We start from the raw sequence: 21,809 nt of genomic DNA on the forward strand, positions 1-21,809 counted from the left end.
TTTTTTGCCGCGGCCACTGAACAATATTTAATGATGTCAATTTAGAAATAAATTCAGTCAATATGGAGAAATCTTCACTTCTTAGCGTGCGCCACCTATAGTTAGGATCGGAATATTTCAACCACAAAATAAAAAAAGGAGTAGAAAGATATATATCAATATAAATTCCCAATCAACAAATTGTAATAGGTGAATAGGTGCGACCCACTCTTTTTTATACACACATGCATATATTGAAACAAAAGAAGAGAGAGAGAGAGGGAGAGAGAGAAAGGGAGGAGTGAGAGAGAGAAAGAAAGAAATTGAGAGAGAGAGAGAGAGAGAGAGAGAGAGAAGGGGGAGATGTTTTAAAATCAAGAAATTTCCCTTCGTATACACCTTTATTTATTATCATTCATTATTATATATTACTGACTAACAGTATATGTATATGTTATTAATGAACTCTATGATCATATCATGAGCGAAAGCTGACGAACATTTCAAGGAGATGATATAAAAATGTTTATATATATATCTATACAAATGACATCCCACCCCGTGACTGGACATGTCGTTCACTCAGGTCACCATCTCCCAGCCAGGCATTAATACGCTCAACGCCATGGCCACCAGGAGAATGAAGGATAAAGGAACTGATTCATAAACAAAGCCATACTCTGCTGTCTGGAAGAGATCCATCCGGAGTTTAAAGGAACTAGGACGGAGTTCCAGTGCTTGTGTCACTCATTGGGATGTATGAATTGACATTACATTATTTGATTATATAAACACTCATGCGTTCATGCAGAACTAATGCGTGCGTTCAACCAAAAGGACTTGCAAACAGACAGGATATTGGCCCATATCACGTGATGAGCCGTGGCTTTACTTCCCCCTTGCACGTTATTTTTCAATCTCTATTATATCTCTGTGGTTACCAGCCGTGCCACCAGTCATTGTATTTTCCGATCATCGGCAAGACAAATTGCGAATATGATTGTCTCCTTTTTCATGGACTTGCACGTTGTCTTTAGACTAATTAATATTAGGTTATTAGATATAGTATTAGGTTAGGTCATTTTGCACGAAAACAGATCAATAGGATATGACAATCAATATTTCCTGTCTCGTTTAATCGTCATGCTGGTAATACCGCGATATATCCACTGCTTAAATCTATGTTGCTACAGCGACTACTATTCCTGCTTCCGCCGTACCACCATCACCACCACAACACCACACCAACATACCATCATCACCACACCACCACTACGCCCCATCACCACCACACCACCACTAAACCCCATCACCACCACACCACCACTACACCCCATCACCACCACACCACCACTAAACCCCATCACCACCACACCACCACTAAACCCCATCACCAACACACCACCACTAAACCCCATCACCATCACTTACCACCACCACAACCACCGAACTCGGAAAGGGTTTTATTATGAATGATGGATACAATTTGTTTGGAGGGGGGGGGGGGGGTTACGCGTGTGCAATCAATATTAGTATTATTAATATCAATATTATTATTATTGGAAGTAGTAGAAGTAGTATTATCATTACTATTATTATTATTATCATTATTATTATTATTATTGTTATTATTATCATTCATTATTTGGTCCCACCTGTGCCTGGGACGGTAAAAGCGAACTGAATCACTGTAACCTTTGGGCCTCAACTCCTGGTATAACTGATTAGGGGTGTGCATGTGGACCACTACATCTGGGTTTCCCCTACTCTTATATATACGAATAGTGCAGTGGGTTCTCAAGGTACAACGGTGCTGAATCTTCTCTACACGGGGCCTCTATTAAACTTTCTATCCGAGGGACGAAGTGTTGATTTGGATATAACATAGCCCGCGTCTATTAAACAAGGAAGGAGATTCGAACCCAAACCTTGGCTCGACAAGCAGACGCTTTACCGACTGAGCCCTCCTCCTGTCGCATGCGTAACTTAAAGCCACTCCTCTTTTCGTTGTAAAATTTGTGGATTACTCTTGAAAAACGGGTTACGTTGAATAATAAGTCTACTAAAGCTCATTTACATCTCTACTCAAATCTATTAATAAGGTACAGTGATCGAATCAATGAGAAAGTTGAATCTCAGTTAAGCCCGGACTAGTGTATGCATGTCGAATAAATACTCATTAAAGGTCAATCCAACTCTTGTAATAAGTTCATTTATATGGAAGCCATATAAGAGGAATAGTGACTTTGAAGGAGGAGTGAAAATTGAAGGACAGGGAAGGCTCAATTTCCGGTATGCAGATGATACAGCAAGGAAGAGCTACTGGACATGCCGAGAAGAACAAAATAGGCCAGTATATTATTAACCTTATGGAAGTGAGACACGGGCCACGAAAAGACGGGATGAAAAGAGAGTAGATGCGATCGAAATGAAATGTGGGTGTACCATCTAATAATGAGGGTTCCGTGGACAGACAGAATAACGAACATACAGAGATATCGCTCCAAAAGGGTATTGCCAGAAGGAAACTGCAGTACGGAGAGAAGGATTCGGCAAGTCACTTACAGTGGAAGCCAGGCGAAGGAGAGGCAGGCCTGTTATTTCCTGGTTGAAAAATATCCACATTATAGACAGGCAAAAAGCTGTCAGAGGCAACGAGAGCAACATCAGTCAGATAAGGATGGCTGCAGCAGCTTAGCTAGCTTCACCCGACTAAGAAAGAAGAAGTATGAAAGCTAAGAAAATAAGATAAAAAGAAGTAGAAAATTAGAAAAAGTCGGGACAATAATAAGAAACTTATAAATGTTTGAAATATGAGATCACTATGTCAATGCAAATCTCAAATTGGCAATTTGGTCAGTGGATTGTGACGTAGTCGCGGATAACTCTTCCACTTGTCGTGTATCCTTCGTATCTGTATGAGTGCCTTCTCCATAAGGACACTACTCAAAATATGTTTTGGATAGCATATAATTAAAGGACCTCTAAAAGAGAAAAGACCCTCGTGAGTCAAACATTTTTGAAAAATTGTAATTTTAGTTATTTTGTGTGGTGGAAACAAACGGAAAAATTGTCCGCCTTTACATCACCGATTCAGCAAATTTAAAAAGCCCATACCTATACAACTCTCAAATATTCATAACTTTCTCATTATTTTGTCCGATTTAATTCAACTTATCACCAATCTACTTATCTGATTTTTCTGCTTTCCTCAAGATTGGATTTCCCTTTGATAATAACAAATTATCAAAATAAACATCTTACTCATGCCCCTTTTAGGCTAATAACTGAAGCTGAATTTTATTTCCATGTAGATGACATAAATCCTACAGATTTTCGTTTGAGCTTGAGCAATGCATCAATATGCTTTCAAGCGATTTACGTTACAATCCAATGAATAAATCTCATTCATTCCAGTCCATGTACCTGACGGCACCAAGCTCTTCATGCCTACCCCTAACATCTCTTCTCCCCCTCATCTCTCATCCTCGTTGCCCTTCATTCAAGCCAATGGATTGGTTTGATTTAAGTCGATCTAACATCTCTCTCTCTTTTTGGTTATCGTTGTTTATCCCCGGTCACCCCTCTCTCTCTCCTGTTTATTTTCATCTCGCTATAAGTAGCCTACATTCTTTTGCCATGATGTTATGTTCATCTATAAATACATTTTGCACTAAATGAATATGACGATACCTACGACGACGATGATGTTGGTGCTGATGATAAAGATGAGTACGATAGTGGTGGTGGTAATGAGGATCATATTGGTATTGGTATTGGTATTTATTCAATTCTTCAAATTAAAAAAGCTTAAACAATACATATACACAGTTTAAAAGTTGGAAATTTGAAATACATAAATACATGTAAAATGGTAACATCACAAATAATAAGAATACAATAAAATTAACGAGGAAATATGTTCATCTTTTCTCCTTCTATTTCCTTCATTTCTTTTAATTCTTTAATACTTTCTCTTTTGTTAGACATTCATATTTTACAAATTACAATTTTCAGTTTTCTCATCATCAATTTTAGGTAGTCAATATATTTTTGTCATGAATGCAAAGTCTCTTTAAAAAGGCATGTATCTGGAAATATATCTAATATGAAATGACTGTGCCAGGAGGATGAGTCTAAAAGTAGAAACAGATCACCTTTTGGAGAGCTCTGGGCTTTGACAGATTTCCCAGAAATCTAAGCTTTCGCATTTTACATTGTTAGCAGCCATGGTGCGTATTTTGTTTTGCCTTTCATTTGGAATAGCATTACGCTTGGAGACAAATTTTTGATGACCTAATTGATATCGTGATCAGTCCAGCGCTAACGTTACAGACAATCGTTACCACTCACCAAGATCCGGCGAATCTATTTTGGAAAAATTATCAGAACATGGCTGTACCCAAGAGGTACTTCCAGGTTAGGATATCCTACAACGTCTACATAGCGAAATGTAAACATACACCGAGGCTTGACACCAAATATCAGAAGGCCCTGTTGTTACGCTCTTGGCTCTCCGCATATAAAAATAAATTCAAGTGCAATTATCAATAAGCGCTTATTTATTATTACAAACTAGCCGGTGGTCATCTAAATGCGTAATACCAAAGTGCTTGGCGCTGTCACTGTACCCATACACACAATTTAGGTAGGTACGTATATATGTATATATATATATATGTATATATATATATATATATATATATATATATATATATATATATATATATCGTAATATCTAATTACTACATTTTCAATGCATATTACCATTTCCCTTTAGAATCGACTAAAAATTTGCAATTCATAGAAGGTGAGAACAAGATTTATCGCCTCTTTAATTTGAATTTCAATTTGAATCATTAAAATTCCCTATAGTTATTTAAGGTTATTTTATACACAATACGATCTTTGGATTTTCTTTTCCATAAAAGCTTCCTTATCATCCAATGAGAAGTCATCATGGTTCAAACAATTGACGGGAGGTTCGAACCCCACCCCCAGCATTTGACGCACTCAATCAAGTTGTATTGGTTCCTTGCTATAGCTCGTCATAATATATACATGATAGTAGCCATAATGAATCGCTGGGAGCGGTGTGTATCACGGACAAGAGCCAACTATATTTTCATTAATATTTGTATCTTTTCTCATCACGGAATATCTGTCATTGGGGTATTTTCTCCGTTTGTATAATATGCTATCCTTAAACCTCGCTCCTATTAATCTCTTCCTGTCAGTATATATCCGTTAGTTTCTTTGTCTCGACCTCTCTCGACCGCCATCAGTATATTTCACTTCCTCCCTTTATTTTTCTCTCGTTCCCTGTCTCTGTCTCTCTCCCACTGTCTCTTCACCCGCTCTCCTTTAACCCTCCACCCTCACTTTCTCTGCTATGTACAATTCCTCATCCCAATTTCCCGAAAAGCAGGAAAGAAAGAGGGTAGACTGACGAGTGAATGATGTTTTATCTCACTCTCAAGATGATAGGTGATTAAATTTCCATTTCACGCGAACATGAGCAGAATCAATAGTCCAAACGAACATCAATGAAATAAACCACGTCGCGAATTTAGGTTTTTCTATCGATTTGTAGAGCCAAGCAGATGCCTTGGTGACCGCAGGATGAATTATTTTGGAACACAAATCACATTAAAGGTGCACTGGATTCGTCTGGCAGTCCGGAAAAGAGTTATAAAAACAGAATAGACATTATATACTTACACAATACATATATTATGTTACTACCTTAAAAGAATGCCAAAATAGCAACGCAAAGTTTACATTCGCCCTTGCCATTCGAGCAAAACTTGTATTCTACAGTTGTAGTATTCAAAAGAAGGAAAAAGAAGAAACAGCAGCAGCAAAAGTAGAAGTAGTAGTACTAGTAGTAGTAGTAGTTCTTGTTGTAACGGGGATGGTGGTGGTAATATTAGCAATAGCAGCAGTATATAGTGCAATAAGTGTAAAATAATAACAACGTCCCAAATAATATTAAAAAACCTCTTTTGGTTTATATACATCAATTCCCAGAGACATTCTTTAAAGAAATCTATACCCTGTTTTAAGCAAATGAAAAGAAAATTGAAAAACCGCAAAAAGCATATTAAATGATCAATCCCTCAAATAAATACAAAAATAAAACAAATAAACACGCACAATAGCCAGCATTTGATGTTGATTACTCTAAAACACACACATTCTTTGAGGAGGATGTTAAACATCAATGTTTGGATGTATCCCAATTATTTTCCTACAATCACTCTACATTAAGATCAGTTTACTCGTTTATGGAGCTATGGAGTTACCTTTAACATAACAAAAATTATTTTTTTAAACTAAATTTTCCTGTGAACTGGATTGGTTTTAACATGGCTCCATGCAAAAACTAAGTTAACAAGACAACGGATGAGACAGTACGATAAAATCTAAACTGTAATGGTTCATATTATGTCATCATTTACATAATCCTCAATTTATCTAATTTTGTCATCTAAACAAAGTCCATTACGTGAGTCGTGACGGAATATATATACATTCTCACAATATGGGTATACATTCATATTTTCTCTCTTAGTAATAATAAAAATGCACGGGTTTTCAAACATTCTTGGCGTACCATTTAATGTAATTATCATGGAAATCCAAGAATGGATGATATGTGATCAGGATGTGAGGTAGTAGAGTGTTCCGACGTTTCTCATGCATAATAATTTATTTTTGCTGATGATTTGCTGATGATTAAACTCAAATTCTAAAAAAAAAAAAGCGCCAACATAAATGTAATTACTCACATGATTGGACTATAGGTGTATGTATTCATAGCAAGGTGACGTTGATTCTTACATATATGTATGTTATTATAATTATACTCATACACATGATTCAGGTACTCATAGTGCTCTTTGTATGACTTTTCTCAAATACATCAACATGGTTTATGACCTTATACTTGACATGCATGTGGAGAGGTAATATTGTATTATTTGCATATTTGTTCTCGTTCTTCTTCTTCTTCTTAATATCATTATTATTATCATTATTATTATTATTATTATTATTATTATTATTATTATTATTATTATTATTATTATTATTATTATTATTTATGTTATTATTACTATGTATTCTGCTAAAACAAAATCAGAATACAGTAAATACTGTCTTACCTGCACATATTGCTCCGTTTAGTCTCATTTCACAACGCCCCCTATCGTCGGAGTCAGCAGACTAACATGCACTATGAACATTACGGACAAAGAAAGAGGACAAAATATATAGTTTCTCAGGTAGACAAAGGAACATCCCTTTACTGCTATTATGTAAAAGTGTGTAGCACAGGTGTCACATGCATATTCACCTGTTCAACACATTTTTACATAATAGCAGTGAAGGGATGTTCCTTTGTCTACCTGAGGGACTGTATATTTTGTCCTCTTTCTTTGTCCGTGATGTTCACAGTGATGTTAGCCTATGGACGTTTTTTTTTTTAATCGTTAAAAAATCATTTTTTGTTTAAACGAAAAGCACATCCACCCCGACGTACGTTATCACTAGCTCTTTCATTGGAGCCCTCATGTCTCATTGACTTTTGAAAGTTCACCCACCGTAATTTTTCAAAATAGGTTGCAAGCTCGTCATTGCCTATAATGCACATGTGAAACAAGTCGAACTTTGTACTCAGTTTGCCAAGCGATTTTAAGATTATAGGTCGAGCACACGAAAGATAAGAAGCATGAATTATTATAGATCACTTCTGCCTATTTTATTATGTCCATTTCATCCAACCCCCCACCGTAATTGTTCAATTTAGTAAAAGAAAACATTTAGCCGAGGTGAGCAAAAACATGAATATTCATGACACACCATGGACTATTTGGTTATTAACAGAGGGGTGCAATCGGTCATCATGTCAAACTCCCCTAATTGCCATCAAGTATTTCATATAATTCGTTCCTGTTTTCACGAAGTGACGGTAGTGAGGAAAATCCGCACGCAAATTGTATGGGATTATCATTCACTACCGTCACTTCGTGAAAATAGGGACGAATTATATAAGTTTGGTATGTTTTTTTTACTCACTCATGAATTATTAAATATCAATGATGGTTTAAAGAAATGTAAAAGAAATTTTAGTTGATATTTATTAACAAAGTAATTTATATTTAGCAAAGCAATCTCACATACATAATTACTATCAAGTGTCGTCTGCTACGCCGATTGTCGCCTGCTTCGTTAAAGGCACATAATCGTTTGGACTGTAAGGTATAAAGGGAGATTTGTATTTTCCTGCGGTACAACGTATAGCAGGAAAATGTTGTATATGCGGATCCTTTTAATGATTACATAATGGAAGTGGCGAGGCGGTATGGTTTGAATAACTTAAGCAGGTGAAAGTTATTGTATTGGGAGGGAAAGGAATGTTCAGAAAGGCATAATAAGAGAGGGAAGTGGGCGTGGTAGCTTTGCACCTACATCAGTACGAGAATACACCGGGGAATACACCCGACGGCGCGGTGGCCTGTACTTAAAGCGCGCGAACACATCACACCCAATGGCATACACCCGGTACCCTGCAACACAGTGGAACATTCTAAGAAATTGAACATTTATCTACAAAATGGACCTCTTGAATTATCTGAGAAGTAACCTACCCTATTCTGATGACTTCAATGAATGTCAAGATACCAATGGCTGCTTTTCCATCCAAAAATAAAACTAGTTTGCAATTAGAAAAAGTCAATTTCTCGATAATTTCACAAAATATATTTGCCGCCGCATTCAATATGACGTCATTGACAGCTGATTGGCTAGTTTGGTAGTGACGTCGAACGAGCTATGTTTGTGCTGCAATGATCAAGCGAGCGAAAATGAGACAATCGGAGCAATATGCATTATAACTATAACAATGTGTGAAATTCAACTAAGTTTAACCGCTAGGTCAAGTACGTAGTGTTTTTAAGACCTACTAAAACAAATCAACCAATTAAATATCTATTGATGAATCCAATTTCACAGAGAAGTCTTGTCAAACAATAAATAATTTATCTTTGATGGTTTAAAAAATATGCAAATTTAAATTTCCTTGCGTTCGAAACCTTATGAAAGCTTCAATCCAAGAGTAAACAAAATATTTTATTTAGAGAAAGATATTGCAATGGACTCATAAAGCATTTCAACTGAAACTGTTCAACCGACCCCCTTACTTGAATATGTATTACACGCGCTAACCGTAATATCATATAAGCCAATAACCTAATACTCTAATCATATTGAGTGTTTGAAACCCGGGGTATTTTATAAGGTTTTTCGTGGAAAATAGGTTGAGATTGAAAAACGAAACCAGTGCTACTTTCCTCTGCAATAATATTGTTAAAACTTCAGATTGAAAGCACCTTGGGAAATATGGGAAAATCGTCGTTACCATGCATGCTTAGGCAATATACATAGTTTGGTCCAACCATCTTTCGAAATGAGGCAAGAGTAACTTTCTATAGCTTTATCATAATCACATTCTAAATAAAATAATTGTAATTAGGCAACTAGATTACAAAACATCACTTTATGACCTTCAGGATTCGACTGGAATTATTAGATTGGATCTTTAAAAAACAAGTGAACCTTCTGATGGGTAAACATGGTAAATGAAGACAATTAGGTCACATTACTCAAGGCTGACTGAAGATAGTTACTCCATCTGCATCTTCATTCATGATTCTAGAAGGAAGATGGAAAATCGAAATAACTTCATTAAAACTGATCTAATAAGCAGTGATGATAGGAACAAACATTTACACGTACTATATGAAGCTCGAGCATTATTAGGGTTCAAAGAGAAGAAAAAAGAAGTGGGAAAAGGTCTCCGCAAAATTGAAGATGTTGATTGCACAAGAACGAAGTGAAAAACAAGGAGAGGGACCAAAAAGAAGAAGCAAGAAAAAAAATACAATTCAACGATTGTAAAAATGTGTAATTAATACAAATAAGATGTATTTCAGCCTATTCTTCTGATAAGAAAAAACGTTTTACGACAATTTTCTTCTTAACCAAATATGGGGATGCTCAGAATCCCGATCGTGTGATAAGTGAATTAGAGTTCAAATTACCCGGCTCGTTAATGCTGTTAGGCAAATTGCTTATTGTAGAACCTGCAGTAATTCATCTTGATGCCGTTGTCATCGTACAAAGTACTTTATCACTGTCTTTAGCTTGTAACACAACCATTTAATGTGATCAGTATCGAGCTCAATGACAATGAACCTGTATTTAAGAGGGTTGTTGATGTAAAGTTTAAAGGGAAAATAAAATCGAGAGGATAGATGATGCATTCTTTCAAAATGAAAGGATAATCTACATGTTCATTGATTAATCTAAAATCTTAGTAATAACGAATTACCTTGTAAATCTCCAGCATTGTCAGACCATGTTCGGGGAGGGGCCCGGATTGACGTGTCCTGTCCTTATATTAACCGTCCAGTATTTACATATTTAAGCAGATCACCTCGTGCGCGATTATGAGTATGAGTTGGCTGTTGACCATGACTCGACCATCGCCCTCATGTTGGTAATTTCAAAATTCTCTGACTGGGGATGGGCACGATGAAAGGATGGGAGTGGGTGGAGGGGGGGGGGGGGGGGGGTTATCCCCTGTATATGCCTAGAAATATGTATCATCGCCTTGTCCTTCTTCGATAATCTAAATATATGGGGGTGGAGTGGGTATTTCGTCTTTAATCAGTGTTAATATTTATTGTTATCTTTTGGCCATGAGATTTAAGACAAGTCAGTGTGAAGGAGATTACCACCTTCTAAAATGTGTATCCGCTCATAAAAGCGGGGTAAAATATTTGTTCATTTGTGATTTTTCTACTTAAATTCCAGGGATATGAAGGAAACTGAAGAAAACCTCGATATTACCATGGTTTTCTTAAAAGATGCCTTGTTGAGCGGGTGCTTTGCTGTAATGAAATAAAAGACGAAGTAAAATGTATTGTGGATCCTATCATGTTCACTGAAAGTGTTGAAAGAGGAATCGAAGTTTTGAACTTCCGGATAAATCGGGGCAGGCAATGCCATCAACTTTCCACACGTATCCCTTTCCCTATATCGCATGACGTTATTCCTATGTTGTCACTATCGAAGAGCAAGGATTCACCGCAGTCCGTAATGCGCTTTAAATTAACCATCCAATCATAAAATAATGTAATGACTAAGAAAATAACGTTCTTGAGTATCTAAACTAAGAAAAGTTTGAAGAAGCACCATTAAACTTCTATCAAGTAAACCAGATGAATGATGATTGTTAATCCCCTTGCATATCTCAATCTGAGAAGTAATTGTACCAGTCCAGTGTTAATCCAGGGGTTGGGATACTTTCTTTGTATTCCATTCGTGAGAACCATTGCATATTTTACGTTCCCATTGGTCAGTAGTCGATTTTGGCTAATTTTAATTGCATCAGATACGAAAATGTGAAATCTTTAAATGTTTAATACTAATAACACTTGTTATGCTTTTTAGTTGGCAAACAAGATGTCTGGCCTCCGAATCGTGGAAAGTCTTGCGACTGGTCTGACGCCACCATGATTCGCCACCGTGATTCGCCACCGTGATTCGCCACCCTGATTCGCCACCCTGATTCGCCACCCTGATTCGCCACCCTGATTTAGGGGTTTTCCCCGACCGGAAGGCAAAGAATAATCTGCAATTACGATTTCAGTATGACTTTCAGAATCCTCAAACGTAGCATGGTAACGTTTCCATAAAACAATTTTATTGCATTTTCTTTAAAAACCGGATACCAAACGAATCGTATAGCGTATGTGTTCTTTATTCCATTATTGTATCAGGCACAAAGTTAAAACGTACATAATTGGACAAAGAAAAGAAATACCATCGACTAGTGCTTGAGGATAGCCATGAGAAAACTAGGTTCTGCTACAAAGATTCTCCTCTCTAGCCTGGGGTTAAAAAGGAATATGCCAACATACACATTTGCAAAGTATTCTAAATGTTAAAGCAAAATGCCTTTCTGTAGATAGTTATCAAGTAATGATAATAACTATAAGAATGATTTACGAACAAGGTAGAACATCAGTGTCTCATAGAGAATATTAAGAGAGCAAAAGAGAAAGAGAAAGAGAGAGAGAGAGAGAGAGAGAGAGAAGGGAGAGTGGCAGTGGGTTTGAAATCAAGTCGCACGAAGAAGAGTCAATAACGTTGTATGTGGGTGTGCGTGTGTATTATGGGTGTTTTGCACGAGGGTGTATGTCCTATTTTACGAAATAGAGAAAAGGGACCTAGGTCACGATGAAACCATTTATGATATAAAGATAGAGAGGTGGGAAGATGATGAGAGAGGAATAGACAGAGACAGAGAGAGAGAGAGAGAGAGAGAGCCGAGGGGGGGGGGGGGGGAGAGCCGGGGGGGGGGGGCAACTTTAGAGGGACGAAAGAATTATGGCGGACGTAAAGTGAGAGATAGAAGGAGATATCAAATATAGAGAGATTTGAGCCGTTGAGGATGAAAAGCTTTTCAAAGAAATCTGCAAAATCAAGAAATGCAAATACCTGTATAGAAAAGGTATGAAATGTGTCACCAACCAAAGTGACGTGGTTTTGTATTAAGAGGTATCTTGCTATCGCTTAGGGTATGTTTCTATCTGCCCTATGGCACACATATCCATGACGAGAATATATCTTAAATCCTCCCGTGACAATAAGGTCGCATCAAAAGGTGAAACGGGTGGATAAGCACAACGACGACCGTGTAGTCTGACATTCGAACGTTTTCACAATCGGTAACAGCTATCAATGTGTGTATCATCAAGTAATATGCAGCAGCACCTACTCATGCGTCCACTTTTACGATAAACAATACGAAATTAATATTTTTTTAAACAGGTTCGATGCCCTACAACATTAATAACGACATTTGGCAATTCATTAATCTACATTTGCTAAACACGACCCAGGGGAGGTTCCGAGTAGGATTTGATTCTTTAAAACACTAGAACGCCGTAACAACAATCGTGCATAAGCTAGGGTTAAATACTGGAGCGCCGGGAAAGGAAGCATACTCCCTGGGATTTAGGCGGGATCTCTCCGACTTCTGGAGCCTTCATTAATTTTGTCCACATCCTTAAAGTTCATGTAAGTCACATTTTATCTGATTTCAAGGAAAACTAGGGGAATTTTAATCAATCATAAAATCCTTGTGTCTACCATTTAACGTATGGCAGGAGAGTGAGGAGACTGTCAAAACCTTGCATAGGGACATTTATTTTAAAAAAAAGTGGTTGAAAATTGTTCTTCGAAATCTCTATTCTCCTCTCGCGCAAAAGCAGACCTTGAAAAGATGGGATAAGGTATGAAATATCAACAAAGACTAAACATGTTTTCACGTGTTAACCTATTTTAAACGTAACTTTTCGAGTCCGTTTTCGTCACACAGCAATTTCCGCCTGATTGTAATGCGGGAGTAATAAGTCAGAGCAAATTTTCTTGACACTATTAAAGGACTATAAATATATGTTAGGGATCGAGGATTGTTTTTCCGAAACTATGCTTAACTCTTATAAAAGGAGGTATGCTAATTTGTTTCAAAATTAGAAATTAATTGTACATTTGTTATTTTTGTGCGCAAAGTTGGCAGATCATGTAGAAATAGGGAGACATCATCGCAAACACCAATATTATGATTGAGTTTTGGCATTTCCCTGCGATATTCAATATCTCATTCCAATTAGCATAAAGGATAGATAACACAGTTTTCAAAATGTTACCTCTTGTTATATTTATAAGGAGGTAGAGTTCTTTAATCACCATACCGGAGAAGCCTTAGGAAGATATTGAATGTTTTCTGAGAAGGCTCCTTCTTAATGTAAGGTAGTCATTGTGTTAGTCATGAGACGGGAAGGAAGGAAACAGAAGGCTAAATTATAATAATGGTAGGCATGATCCGGGGGCATGATGCAAGATTTTAAAGACATCTTCCTTCTTCTCTGAATGTATGAAGCAACTATGAAAATAATTCATATCAAACTGAACAATATGGCATTTACTTCAAAGATTATATGAGAGTAACGAAATGGAAAAATACGAATATTGTAAAAGAAGAACTCTGGCAGTCATTTTGTTAGCTTTGTCATTAGTTACTGCTTTCTATTTTGTTTTTGATTAGCCATGCAATGGTTGGAGGAAGTAGTGAGTGGGGGTAAACTGGGGGTGTGAGCTTTATCTGTCTCGTATTACTCGTGAAACCCTCTGAGCTCATAGGTTCCTCACATATCACACGTATCGGGTGTTCTCCAAATATTTGATCCGTTTTTACCTCAAAGACATTTTGAATATAACGATCATGATCTTTCCAAAGGTGAAGAAAATGAAAAGAGCCAACAGAAGTGAGTGACAGAGAGAGAGAAAGAGAGAGAGAGAGAGAGAGAGAGAGAGAGAGAGAGAGATTATTTGAAAGGACGGGGAGGGGGGGGGGGGAGTAGATGTATTATCAGACACTTTCTTTAACAGCTTAGCACGATTATATTTCAAACATTCAAAGCCAAATTACTCTTTTACGAACGTCTAACGTCAGAGCAAATGTAAACCTTGAGAGTAAAGAGTAACGGGGCGAAGAATCAACTCTGTGATCCAATTTTCGAACAAAAGAAAGTAAACAGGGGGCGGAGATGTTCATTGTACAGAGTCAATATCAAAGTCGACTGGTAGATGGAGCAGGTTTGATATAAGTGGATTCAAACGAACGGATTTCCCTCGATTCCAATGTTGTGATTCCGTTCAACCAAATATTGAATACGGCTTCTTCCCTAAGGTATATTTAAAGGATTAGTAACTTATCTTTAGAAAATCTTTTGAATATTTTGAAGCCAAAATTTTCCAAACCACTTTCTTTGATATGGTTTACTGTAAAGACGGATTGGTTATATTTTTGTTCTAAATTTTTTTTTTCTCGAGTATGAAATTGAAAGCATGCTACGATAATTGTGATATCTCAGTAGACATGCACAAAGCATTAATTTGCTCAGATAGACAAGCGCATGGTTATTATAATGTCGTTAATTATGCGCCTCGTTTGTGGCTACCTTTATTTCCCCTTTTTATAGATATTTACTTTCATACATGGTTACATTCCATATTTAAAAAAATCACTTTATTGATCAATCTTGCACAACAAAGGAGGCGTATGATATCCCAAGACAATGCCAATCTACTGGGAGATCCATGGGATAAAACATTAAAACAATACACACATCGATCATTCCTCAATCATTCTTGAGTAGGCAATTTTCGTATTGTAACCAAATACATGAATATACTTTAGTGCCTCGAAACGAATTATTTCATTCACCTGAACTGAATAATTGTATTTCAATAGTCAGAATGAAAACTGCATTCATAGCGTCTACTAAGATAGGGTCAGTCATGATGTTTGTCCTACCTAGCAACAACTAATGTTGCAATTTGAACTCTGACTATTGAGGTACATTCGTTCGTAACAGGTGAATGACGTAATGCGTATCGACGCACTTCACAAATGCATAGGCATATGCATACCTGTGGTTACATTACAAAAATGGCCTATTCATTCTCAGGAGAAGAGCATATAATCATCATCCAAGGTAACATTACAAAAGCACAAAATTATGGATTAAATTAAAAAAAATCATATACTTGGTTCATCTTGGTTCTTCAGTAGTAGTAGTAGTAGTAGTAGTAGCAGTAGTAGTAGTAGTAGTAGTGGTAGTAGTAGACTTTATTGGATAACTTGTTTAGCACAAGGCTAATCTGCCACAAGGTCCATATTTAATCGATAAGTCTTTTTTTTATGGTTAAAACAGGACAAACAGATGCTGGTATTATCAGACGAGTTGGACCCGTGTTTCTATCGATATTGACTATCGCCAGGGGGGGGGGGGGCTGGCCTCATTTCGTTCCTTTAGATTTATCGATGTAATTATAATCACGTATATTTATAGTAAGTATTAAAAAAAATGCCATTATTATCATGTTAGAAGATGATCGAATCAGCCATAAACATATTTAATTTGAGGTAAACAAGCGATTTTTGAGAACGCTGACGAGCAAACTTTACATGTATTTTGTGAAAACTAAATAGAATAGCTTCGAGTATAACAATTGGAAATGTTATTATAAATTGGAAGTAGAAAATTAGACGCATCCTGATTTGTTTTCTTCTTGGTTTCAATCTTCAAATAGTTTGCCGAAATTTATCAATATAAAGTTTGACACACATATAATACAACATTGGAAGTCCTTTAGCCGCGATGTTTCATATAGTGTTCTTGAAATTATTCTTATATTACATTCCCAAAATGTGTGTAACCTCGTAAAACATCTCGTGGAGACTGATTTCTTTTGAAAACTGATTAATCTGATAGTTGACAGGCACGACTACTCTTTTGGGAAACATATCATAATGGAGACCGATACCCTTGCGTCATCAGTCGAACACAGGAAACTAAAATTAGGCTGAAATGAAAACAGGACAATTAATTTAAGTTGTTCATTGTGTCTGTCAATAATATCCCTTCAGAGATCGAAGCAAATCATGGTTTCCATAGCAAACTTTCTGAGAGTCGACCGGGCGGGCCGTGTTTATTAGGTGGACTGTTTGGCCAATAAATGAAGCATTATCGACGGCTTATATTACATGGTACCTGCCTCGCTTGTGTTTACTGCTATTATTCAGACGGATTGGGCTGTAATAAAGATTGCTTTTGAAATATAAATGTCAGGAGCATAAAGGTACGATTACCTGAGCGTAGTGGGCAGGGGGATTTACTAAGATGAAAACTGGAATGGGGGAGAATATGGATAATAAGGAAAAATGATACTAGCTTGCCCAAACCGATGAGTGGTGGATTTACCATAGGAATAAAAATAAATTATTTGAACTGCAAGAGTTTTAGAGAACAGAACATTTGAAGATGTGACTTTCAGAAAGATATATATATATATATATATATAAATAGGGAAGAGGTGAGAAGGAAAGACAGACACAGACAAAAGAAAGAAAAACAAAGAGAGAGAGAGAAACAAAAGAGAGAGAGAGAGAGAGGGAGAGAGAGAGAGAGAGAGAGAGAGAGAGGAGAGAGAGAGAGAGAGAGAGAGAGAGAGGGGGGAGACAGAGAAGAGAGAGAAAGTAAGAGAGGAGGAAAAACAAGGAAATATTAAAAAAGGGATATTAGATATTATAGAAACAAGTATATTGTCCAATGTTGTTATAGCTAGATGGTGGATACATACAGGAATACCAAACTTTAGTTAAGCTCCTGACGATAAACATGAAATAAAGTGACCGAAAGTTCGAACTCGCCATCATGACACCTATCGGAGTTTTGTACTAGTTAGTTATGGTGTCATCTTGTCACTTGTAATGTATTTCGGTTGATTAAAGCTAATGTAATTTCACTTACAGGAATCCCCAATCTATACTGGCTTAAAATAAATTTATCCCAGTGGGAATAGATAGTGCCCATTTATATTCACCAAACAAATGAAATAAATTGATAAGTCTCCGTGAAGCCAATTTCGTTTTTAAAAAATGGGCTTAGAATTGGACATGTCGCCAGGTGATTATGAATAATTGAAGATCTGTTTCCCGATCATGGATCGAAATGTGACCGATAGGAAAATGGCTCACGTAAAAAATGTAGTACGCTTTATTACAAAATCAATTAAAATATTTGTGTTGTCACAGTAAATGTTAGAATATTCTTTTCTGGGAATGCAAAATATGTACAACAACATAATACATTTCGAGCCTAGTTTAGTTAATTGTTTTGTGTTTTGGGGTATTTTTTTTCTGTATTTCATTAATCATGAACATTATTTTCTCTCAACTAAGTATTGTTAAAAATTGCCCAAGGATTATGGCCTTTTGAATGGTTCAAAAGATTTTGCAAAGTATTTGGAAACAAGGTTAGTTGGAGTTTCTATTAATACCGATATAACTCATGATTGTGTGATTAAAGATTCCGGAAAGAGTGTTTGACTCAGTATATGTACTAGTAATGAATATTGAAGAAAACCATTTATTTCACAACAAATGACCTGAAATTTGGAAAGGCTCCGTTGCTTTGTATTGCTCTTATTTTCATTGACAGGCTCCCTCTAAACAAGATTGTAGGTTTAAAGATTCCTAGATGTATGTTTACAAATATGTGCTTTGGGATCTTTAGATTCACTATTAGAATATTACATGCCCCTCTTACATTTTAAGTAGAATGAATAATAGAAAGATCAGAGAAGACATATGTTGATACTGTTTACTTGTTGAAGTGTTTAACATTAGTCCTACAAACATGATTACATAGACAATTCTTAAAGCTGATTTAAAATGATCTTTGATGGTTCTTATGTTCACTGTATAGGTTTCTCTATAAATAAAACACATTCTGTCAGATACAATCTCTTATGTAGTCGACGATACATGTGATGTCTCTATTCTCATGTCTAGCATTATTTTCTCCCGTTTATTTCTTCCCTTTTTCCTTTCATTAATTTGTCGTATCACTTTCTCAATATTCGATGTTAAATAATAATGTTTTCTATTCAGGACAATATGAAAAAGTGGCGGTTATTTTTTCAAAATTATTTTTCTGTGATAACGTCAGTCTAAATTAATTTGAAGTAGGCCTGATGCCTCATCTCAACGACAAGACACATGATAAATTGGTAACCAAAATATGCCTCAATCTGATTTGTGGAGGATACAAATGAAATCAACAACAATTATAATGGATATTTATATATGTGAGTGTATGTGCGTGCGTGTGTGCGTGTGTGTGTGTGTGTATGTGACAGCTGATATGAGATTTTTATAAATTATATCAAACTTCAAATATGTGTATTAATCATTTCAATTGACGTCAGTGGTTAGTAAATATTCTTCAAAGTGATACCGCCTCTATAAAGGCAAGATGCCGCAGCATGAATGTTTTTCGTTGCTCATTCAAACAAGGCGTAGCGAAAATGACTAAGAATTTGAAATACTTGGGCTGTAAATTGTGCGTATACGTACGTGCAGCGAACGTCGCAATCCCAAAACACTGAATGGTACGTTAAGAGGACAGATTATACACATTATATATATATATATATATATATATATATACATTTATATAATTATATATGTATTGGTATCCTACAAAGTGTAAGAGAAGTCAAATGATAGAAAGAGGAAGAGAAATTTGACTTTCAGGTAGAGCAGTTGATGCGGCATATGAAACCTAATCCTGCGTTAGTGTAAAGGAATAGCTTTAAATCGGCCGAAAATTATTCTAAATTGTGTGTGATGCACCAGTTCTGTTGTTAAGAACAGAATTGTGTAAAAATACTGATGAAAACTAGCTGGATATGACTTTGTTGGCAAATTAGTAAAAATTGCTTTCCACGAGCAGATACCGCATGATGAAACAATAAGCTGGATACTAATGTAATATTTGGAATCTGTAGGATATTCGTCTTTACTATGTGATACAAAGAACGGATTTAACATTGACAAAAAAATTACCGACGATAATAATCCTCAAAAAAAATCTTGGCAGCGGTGGGATTCGAACCCACGCCATCGAAATGACTGGTGCCTAAAACCAGCGCCTTAGACCGCTCGGCCACGCTACCTTGCCGTATGCGCAATGCAGAATTTATCAGGAATTGGGTACATTTTGATGTAGACAAAATTGTCAGTTTAGCGTTTTGACAACGTAGACCTCCGGGATTGACGTCATAGCTGTGACCATGTTCTGCATCGAATCACTCTATATCTCATGTTTTCAAGTAAATGTAATATATTGAATACATATTCATATTCAGATTATTTGTGATTATTTTTTATCTTCACATTATTTTTAAGCCATATTCCTAAAACATACATATATTACAAAAATGAAATGATGTATAATGCAAACTGCAATGTTTATAAAAAAAAAGGATAGCTTTATTTTGTCTACAAATAATACCATTGAGCCTCAAACACTGTTCAAATAAATGGGAGGAAATTTACTCATTTCCTACTTTCTACCAGTCCAATGAAATTGCAATCTGACATAGGTCTGAGAAATTAAAGAAACTTAAATAATACAAAGATTTTCTTTCATAAATGTCATTAATATATACAATAATGGCTACAGTCGGAACAGTGATGACTTCATAACAATAGAGAAGAAGGACCCTTTGGCTTACAGTTAGAATGATCACGATTTAAATACAATTTAATGCGTGTTATACATTCAACCACAATGTTCATGAGTAGGAAGCAATAAACACGATGCAACGATAACAAAGTTGGTAACAAAAGGAAGTGAATAATGACAAACTTGACAGGATCTGACTTCCAACTCGCCCCCATAGTCAAACATAACCATCCCAAATCAGGAAATTGGAAACCTTTTAAAACAGGAAATAGAGAGACTATAGCGAATATTATGATATAAAAAAAACGAATTATATCATCAATCAAACATGCATTTCCGATGTTTTTTTTTAATCGTTCTGTAAACCCTTTCACAATAACTATTATAAAACCTGTAAAACGGTAACTATTGTCGATTGTTAGTTAATCTTTTAACAATAGCCATGTTAGTTTATATCAAATAGCTTTGACATTCTCCTCCTCGTAAATATGTGAATCTTTGGTATTGTACTTTAACTTATATTACTTGAAAGAGTAATTTGTCCTCTTAAAGTGCTGATTCAGTATAGTCCAAAAGTGTATGCATGTTTGTGTGTATTGTGTGTGCGTGTGTATTGTATGGGTGCGTGTGTGTGTGCGTGTGGGAGGGCGTGTAGTCTTTATTTCCGGAAACACGATTTCGGACATGTATTTCAAGGGCACCGAATAAAAAGTTAATGATCGTATAATCAACTGATTAATCAGAAGATCAATTGATTGTACTTGGTGAGTTATTGCAGAATAAAAAAGAACTTTTTGTGTTACGGCGCCTGGGACCTGTCAATATGACTCTTACAAGCAACAACGACAACAACAACAACATTAGCAGCAGCAGCAACAACAACAACATCATCATCATCATCAGCTCCTCAGTCTAAACATAAAATAATCCCGCCTGTCTTCCCGATGCAAGCGAAATATGGGTAGGCGTTTTTTTCTTTTTCTTAAAAAACACTTTTTAAAATCCTTCTGTTATTTAATACTGGCCGCCTCCATGTAGCAGTACAGTTCAATACGTTACAACATACTTAGCTTCATGCTATAATTTATCGGTTGAATTCGCATTTGATAGGCAAAAACGAATTGGAATAAACCATTGGATGCCTCTGTGAAGAGTAATTATATGTAGTTTTTAAATTATGTTCCATGAAAATTTGCCAAATTTATTCAAATTCAATTCCGTAAACTATCCATGTTCGATCACATTACCATCCCAACCCCGCCATCCTAGAAATTAATTTTAAGACATAATTTAGAATTTTCCACTTTTGTGCGGACTTTCGTCGACAGAGGAACATAACCTCCTTCTTACTCCGACAGCATTACAAACATGTTGGTTTTAATCAAATGTTTCATGATTTTGAAAAATGGCGTCAAAAACTATGAACAAGTCAACAATATACATTATCCTATTTTCGAAGTGTGATGTATCGGCTATCGGCCTCATGTTTCCTGTTTTTTACTTGATAAAAATCTTTTGTCATCAATCATCATAAATGCATCACAAATAATCAGAGAAAGCTGTAAACCCAGGATGAAAGTGTTTTCCTGGAAGGAAGACAGGGGTCGAACTAAAAAAGCGTGATGTACACATCATAATGCTTTTATCTCTAATTACTTG

At 36.1% G+C, this 21,809-nt stretch overlaps 1 non-coding gene across 1 annotated transcript; it reads right to left on the reverse strand.

Annotated features, from left to right (window-relative positions):
• Positions 1-19,556: 19,556 nt before the first annotated feature.
• Positions 19,557-19,638, reverse strand: TRNAL-UAG. The gene has a single exon. It is a non-coding gene; the product is annotated as a tRNA-Leu (tRNA).
• Positions 19,639-21,809: the final 2,171 nt, after the last annotated feature.

This window comes from Strongylocentrotus purpuratus, unplaced genomic scaffold (assembly GCF_000002235.5).
Source record: "Strongylocentrotus purpuratus isolate Spur 01 unplaced genomic scaffold, Spur_5.0 spur5_contig_857, whole genome shotgun sequence".
NCBI lineage: Eukaryota > Metazoa > Echinodermata > Echinoidea > Camarodonta > Strongylocentrotidae > Strongylocentrotus > Strongylocentrotus purpuratus.